The sequence below is a fragment of the Apium graveolens genome, chromosome 4 (genome assembly GCF_009905375.1).
Source record: "Apium graveolens cultivar Ventura chromosome 4, ASM990537v1, whole genome shotgun sequence".
NCBI classification, from domain to species: domain Eukaryota; kingdom Viridiplantae; phylum Streptophyta; class Magnoliopsida; order Apiales; family Apiaceae; genus Apium; species Apium graveolens.
The window spans coordinates 75,108,832-75,115,556 of record NC_133650.1 but is presented as its reverse complement, the minus strand read 5'-3'; the positions used below and the strand labels follow the sequence as shown (position 1 = coordinate 75,115,556).

General features: G+C 39.4%; 1 non-coding gene across 1 annotated transcript; it reads right to left on the bottom strand.

Moving 5' to 3' along the window:
• Window positions 1–2,709: 2,709 nt before the first annotated feature.
• Window positions 2,710–2,816, bottom strand: LOC141722183 (small nucleolar RNA R71). Its single transcript, XR_012575208.1, has one exon. It is a non-coding gene; the product is annotated as a small nucleolar RNA R71 (small nucleolar RNA).
• Window positions 2,817–6,725: the final 3,909 nt, after the last annotated feature.

Below are 6,725 nucleotides of genomic sequence, written 5' to 3'. Positions count from 1 at the left end.
GCTTGATAAGGATCGCGAGCCTTACGTGCCGAGTAATTTGAAGTTTGAGCTCGGCTCAATAAAGAATTCGAATAGCTCGAGCTCGAGCTCGGCTCGATTACTACCAAGACGAATTCAAATATTTTATGAGCCGAGTTCGAGGAGCTCATGAACAGTTTGACTCATTTACACCCCTAGTCCAAAGCTTAACGATTTCTCGTTCTCTAGACAATTCCTTTTCTAGATAAGCATGTTTTTCAAGTAATTTTTCTTTAACATATAAAGCATCATCTATTTCTTTTTTTAACATCTAGCATAAAGAGTAAGTCAGCTTCTAATAGATCGTTCATTTTTTTAAGATCAAAATTTTCAATTTTAATCATTTCATTTTCAAGAGTTTGATTCCAATAGCTAACATGCATAGTTTTGAGGTACCTAAATCTCAAGAGTTGTAGAGTCAGTATCAGCATTTTCAACGAGTGCATAATTGACTTTCTCATCGAGTCTGAGGTGTCTGCCCAATCTTTCTTTTTTGTGATCAAAGCTGGCTTCCTTTCATCTTTTGACTTCCTGTAGTCAGTTTAAAAATGCCCAACTTCATCACAGTTGTAGCCTTTGATCTTGGACTTATCCAATATTCCTGATCTATACTCATTTTTATCGGATTTCTTGTAGTTCATCTTATCAGAATTTGAAGAACTAAACCTCTCATAGAGAATCTCTTTCCTTTCTTTATATCCTTGTAATCCATCTTCTCAAATTTTCTCACCATCAAGACAACCATTTGTAAAAGCTTCCCATCATCACAGTCATCCATATCAGAGTCTGTGGAATTATCAGTATCTGAGTCATCATTGGTACTTGATGACTCTGTATCAGAACTTAAAACCGTGACCTTTCCTCTTGAACGGTTCTTTCTCATAGAGTTCTCTTTAGGCTTCTCTTCAAACTTCAAGGCAACTGGCCTTGATATTGAACCTTTCCTTTTACTTCTATGCTCCATCTCAAATTCATGAGTTTTGAGCATACCATAAATTTCATCTAGAGATGTCTCTTCAAAATCAAAATTATCTCTGGTGGATGTTGCTTTTAAGTCCATTTTTCAGGAAGTGCAAAGAGAAACTTTAAATTGGAATCTTCAAGATCATATTCCTTGTCAACTAAAGCTAGATCATTTAACAATGTCAGAAATCTGTCATATAGATCTATCAGTGACTCATCAGATCTTGAGTCAAAGTGCTCATACTCATGATGAGTATAGTCATCATATTATTCTTTATATTTGTTGTGCCTTGGCATTTAACTTCCAAGGCATCCCAAATCTTCTTAGCAGTTTTACATCCAATCATCCTATTGGACATTACATTATCTAGGCTGCTATGAAGGAGATATCTCACTTTTGCATCCTTTATTATGGAGGATACATCTTTAAAATATAGTCCTTCTTTTCTTTAGGAACCATCTTCTTAGGTTCATCAGCAACAACAACTGCCAACTTCTTTGGCTTGTGAAGACCATCATATGTTAGGTACCGAAGCATCGTAGAATTGGATTGAATATGATACTCACTAAATTAAAAAAAAAATCAAATCTTTTGCGAGTAATAAAATTTAGTGTTCGGTTAGTGGTTCCGTGTTCTTTAGGTGAATAATGTTTTAAACATTAAAATGAAGAACACAAAATTTCGGGGAAACATATACTTATACATAAATTCTCGAGGAGTTTGCTATACTCCGGTGAATAAATTAATCAGTTACAATCCAAGAATAACAAAGTTCTTAGCGACAATAAAAATCAAAAAAATGAATCATATACAAAGATCTAGCTTTTGTTTTCCTAAGAATTTAACTACAGGATAACGAATATAATGCCCCGTAAGAATATACAAGAGTTAAATTTGGCATTATAGCATTTCTCTAGTAAAAAGTTTCATGAATAAAACTTAATGTGTATCTCCTCTATATCTCTTTGTAATTTTCTTCAGAGCTATGTTGGTGAAGATGAAGAACGGGACTACTTGTTTATGTTGCTTTGTGTAGACTTTTTATATCAATAAAGTTGATGCAGAGGTGCTAAGATTCGACAAGTTTAAAACCCTGCAATACAATCTTAAAACCCGACAGTTTAATTCTTCGAATTGAATTTAAGATCCGACAAATACATGGTCGGGCCTTGAGACTTGCATTTTAATTTCTTCTTTTTAAAGCCTGATAAGTGGCATTTTATACCACTTAGAATGTCTTATAATAGCTTGAATTGGTGTCTTGAAATCAAGTATTTTGTGTATTTGATGTATTTTTCTAGTGTTTGTGCATTTCAGGGTATTAGTTGCATTTCGGGAGAGATTTCATCAATAATATGCCTTGGCATGTGTTTAGCATTGCAAGTGAGAAGATAGGAGCAGATTGCAGTGAAAAAATGGAAGAAAAACATATCAATTTCCAGTAGGGGGCTGAGCGCCCGCTCAGGAATGCTGAGCAGCCGCGCAGGGTCGGATTTTCAGAATTAATATTTTAGACTCCTATTTATGTTTGACTTCCAACTTCTGAGTTAGCTGGGCTTTATGGGACTCCTATATAAGTAGATTTCAGAGACGTTTCACAAAGGTTGGATCGTAGTATTAATCGAAGAGCAAGAAGATAAGGAAGAAGACCGTTTTAGCACACCACTACTTGGCAAGATCTTGCGCAAAAGTTTCTGGTAAAGTTTTATCCAATGGCGAAGACTGTTGCTATGAGGAGTGCTCTTACTCAGTTTGCGCAACAACCTACAGAATCTATGTGCGAAGCTTGGGAGCGCTACAAGGAGATATTGAGAAAGTGTCCACATCATGGAATGCCTGATTGGATGGTGATCACTGGTTTCTATAATGGTTTGGGGGTCCAATCTCGTCCCGTGCTCGATGCAGCAGCTGGAGGCGCCTTGTGGGCCAAAAGCTATACTGAGGCTTATAATCTTATTGAGACTATGGCTGCAAATGAGCATCAAAACCCAACGCAAAGGATGATGCCTAGGAAGGTAGCAGGTAATCTGGAAGTCGATGCAGCTACAGCTATTGCAGCGCAGCTCCAAGCGCTGTCTATGAAGGTCGACTCTCTAGCCACCTATGGGGTCAATCAGATAGCTATGGTCTGTGAGATTTGTGCAGGTTCTCATGCTACGGATCAGTGTTCTCTTGTTAATGAATCTGTTCAGTATATGAACAATTATCAGTGATAGCAGCAGCCTGTGCCAGCTACGTATCATCCTTAGAACAGAAATCATCCAAATTTTAGCTGGAGTAATAATCAGAATGTTATTCAGCAATCATATCAGCAAGGCATAAGTAAACAGTTCAATCCACCTGGATTCCAGCAACCAAAGCATTATGCTCAAAGGCAATCATATCCTCAACAAGGAGGTGCAGCTCCACCCTCTAGTGCTGATTTTGTGGAACTTAAGCTGTTGTACAAGAGTCAGGAGGTTTCTATCAAGACCTTGGAAAATCAAATCGGTCAAATAGCCAATGCAGTGCTTAATCATCAACCTGGCACACTTCCCAGTGATACTGAAGTGCCAGGCAGGAAGGAAGCTAAAGAGCAAGTCAAGGCTATTACCTTAAGGTCTGGAAAAGTTGCTGATGCTGAAAAAGCAAAAGAAAGAGAAGCTGAAGTTGGTGATGAAGAAGCTAAGCAAAAGGAGAAAGTGGCGGAACCAAGGAAGACTACTGTTGAACACACTCTGCCTGCAAGTAATACAGGGGAGAAACAGCTCTATCCTCCACCACATTTCCCTAAGAGATTGCAATAATAAAAGTTGGATAAGCAGTTCGGTAAGTTTCTGGAGGTGTTCAAGAAACTTCACATCAATATACCTTTCGCTGAGGCTCTGGAGCAAATGCCTAGTTATGCGAAATTTATGAAGAGTATTCTTTCAAGGAAGGTGAAACTGAATTACCTTGAGACTGTTGCTCTAACGGAAGAATGCAGTGCTGTTCTGCAACAAAAGTTACCTTCAAAGCTAAAAAATCCAGGTAGCTTCACCATTCCTTGTACCATTGGCAAGTTGTCTTCAAGTGCCTTTGTGATTTGGGAGCAAGCATCAATCTGATGCCGTTGTCAATCTTTAAAAAGTTGAATTTTCCTGATACAAAGCCCACCTACATGTCTCTCCAATTGGCTGATCGTTCTATTACTTACCCACGAGGCATAGTGGAGGATGTGCTAGTAAAGGTGGATAAGCTCTTCTTTCCTGCAGACTTTGTTATTCTGGATTTCGAGGAAGATAAAAAGATTTCAATAATCTTGGGAAGACCTTTCTTGGCTACAGGCCGTACCTTGATAGATGTGCAGAAAGGTGAACTTACTATGCGGGTGCAGGATCAGGATGTGACATTCAATGTATTCAAACAATGAAATTCCCTACAGAAGATGAGGAGTGCTTAAAAGTGGATTTTATTGATTCTGCGGTTACGTCAGAACTTGATCATATGCTAATGACTAATGCATTAGAGAAAGCCTTAGTGGAGAATTTTGACAGTGATGATGAGGATGGCAATGAGCAACTACAATATCTAAATGCTTCTCCCTGGAGGTGAAAGCTAGACATGCCATTTGAACCTCTTGGTACTTCTGACCTCAAAAATGCTGAAGGAAAGCTCAAATCATCTATTGAGGAAGCACCTACCTTGGAGCTTAAACCATTGCCTGAACACTTGAGGTATGTTTTTTTAGGTGATGCATCTACTTTACCTGTTATTATTGCATCTGACCTTTCAGGTAGTGAGGAGGACAAGCTCTTAAGGATCTTGAGAGAATTCAAATCAGCTATCAGATGGACTATAGCAGACATCAAAAGGATCAGCCCTTCATACTGCATGCATAAGATTCTGCTAGAGGAGGGTAGTAAGCCGACTGTTGAGCAATAGCGCAGACTTAATCCTATCATGAAAGAAGTGGTGAAGAAAAAAATTCTGAAGTGGCTGGATGCAGAAATCATTTATCCTATTTCTGACAGTTCTTGGGTGAGCCCCGTGCAATGTATACCTAAAAAAGGAGGTATCGTTGTGGTAGCAAATGAGAAGAACGAGCTCATCCCCACGAGAACAGTCACAGGATGGAGGGTATGCATGGACTACAGAAAGTTGAACAAGGCCACAAGGAAGGATCACATCCCTCTTCCGTTTATTGATCAGATGCTTGACAGGTTGGCTGGTCATGAGTATTATTGTCTTCTGGATGGCTATTCAGGGTATAATCAGATTTGTATTGCACCAAAGGATCAAGAAAAGACTACCTTCACTTGTCCATTTGGCACGTTTGCTTTTCGCAGAGTTTCATTTGGCTTATATGGCGCTCCGGCTACTTTTCAGAGATGTATGATGGCTATATTCTCTTACATGATTGGAAATAATGTCGAGGTGTTCATGGACGACTTCTCCGTCTTTGGAAATTCGTATGATGAATATTTGAATAATCTTCGTGCAGTACTCAAAAGGTGTGTGGAAACTAATTTGGTGCTCAATTGGGAAAAATGTCATTTTATGGTGCGTGAAGGCATTATTCTTGGGCATAAAGTCTCTAGCAAGGGTCTTGAGGTGGACAAAGCCAAGGTGGGAGTCATTGAAAATCTTCCACCACCGATCTCTGTGAAAGGAATCCATAGTTTTCTTGGTCATGCGGGTTTTTATCGACGTTTTATCAAGGACTTTTCGAAGATATCTAAGCCGTTGTGCAACTTGCTTGAGAAGGATGTGCCTTAGAAATTTGATGATGACTGCTTGACGGCATTCGAGACTCTCAAGAAGAGTTTGATAACTGTACCAGTTATTACAGCACCTGATTGGACAGCCTTTTGAGATAATGTGTGATGCAAGTGATTATGCGGTGGGCGCAGTTCTTGGGCAGCACAAGAATAATCTCTTTCATGTGGTCTACTATGCTAGCAAGACCTTAAATGGGGCCTAAATGAACTACACCACTACTGAGAAAGAGCTCTTAGCTATAGTCTTTGGTTTCAAAAAATTTCGATCTTATTTGCTTGGGATAAAGGTGACAGTGTTCACTGATGATGCGGCCATTCGCTATTTGGTTTACAAGAAGGATTCGAAGCCGAGACTCATTTGTTGGGTGCTCTTGCTACAGGAATTTGAGTTAGAGATCAAGGATCGGAAAGGTACTGAGAATCAAGTAGCTGACCATCTCTCTAGATTGGAGAATCCCGAGTCTACTTCACATGATAAGACATTGATCAACAAATTTTTTCCGGATGAGCAGTTGTTCACGGTTCAGGAGGAAGAGCCATGGTTCGCAGATATTGTGAATGATCTTGTCAGCAATATAATGCCTCATAATTTGACCATAGTCCAAAAGAAAAAGTTTCTGCATGAGGTGAAGTGGTATATGTGGGATGAACCGTATTTGTTTAGACAGGGAGCTGACCAGATCATCAGGAGATGTATCCCATTCTGTGAGACGGAGGGGATATTACGATACTACCACTCCACAGTTTATGGTGGACACTATGGTGGTGAGAAGACGGCAGCTCGTATTCTGCAAGCAGGTTTTTTCTGGCCTACTTTGTTTAAGGATGCTCATCAGTTCGTTTTAAGGTGTGATCGTTGCCAAAGAGTGGGAAATCTTACGAGAAAGGATGAGATGTCGTTAAATGTGATGCTTGAAGTCGAGGTCTTTGATGTTTAGGGAATCGATTTTATGGGGCATTTTGTCTCGTCCTGCAATAATCAGTACATCTTGCTGGCAGTCGAT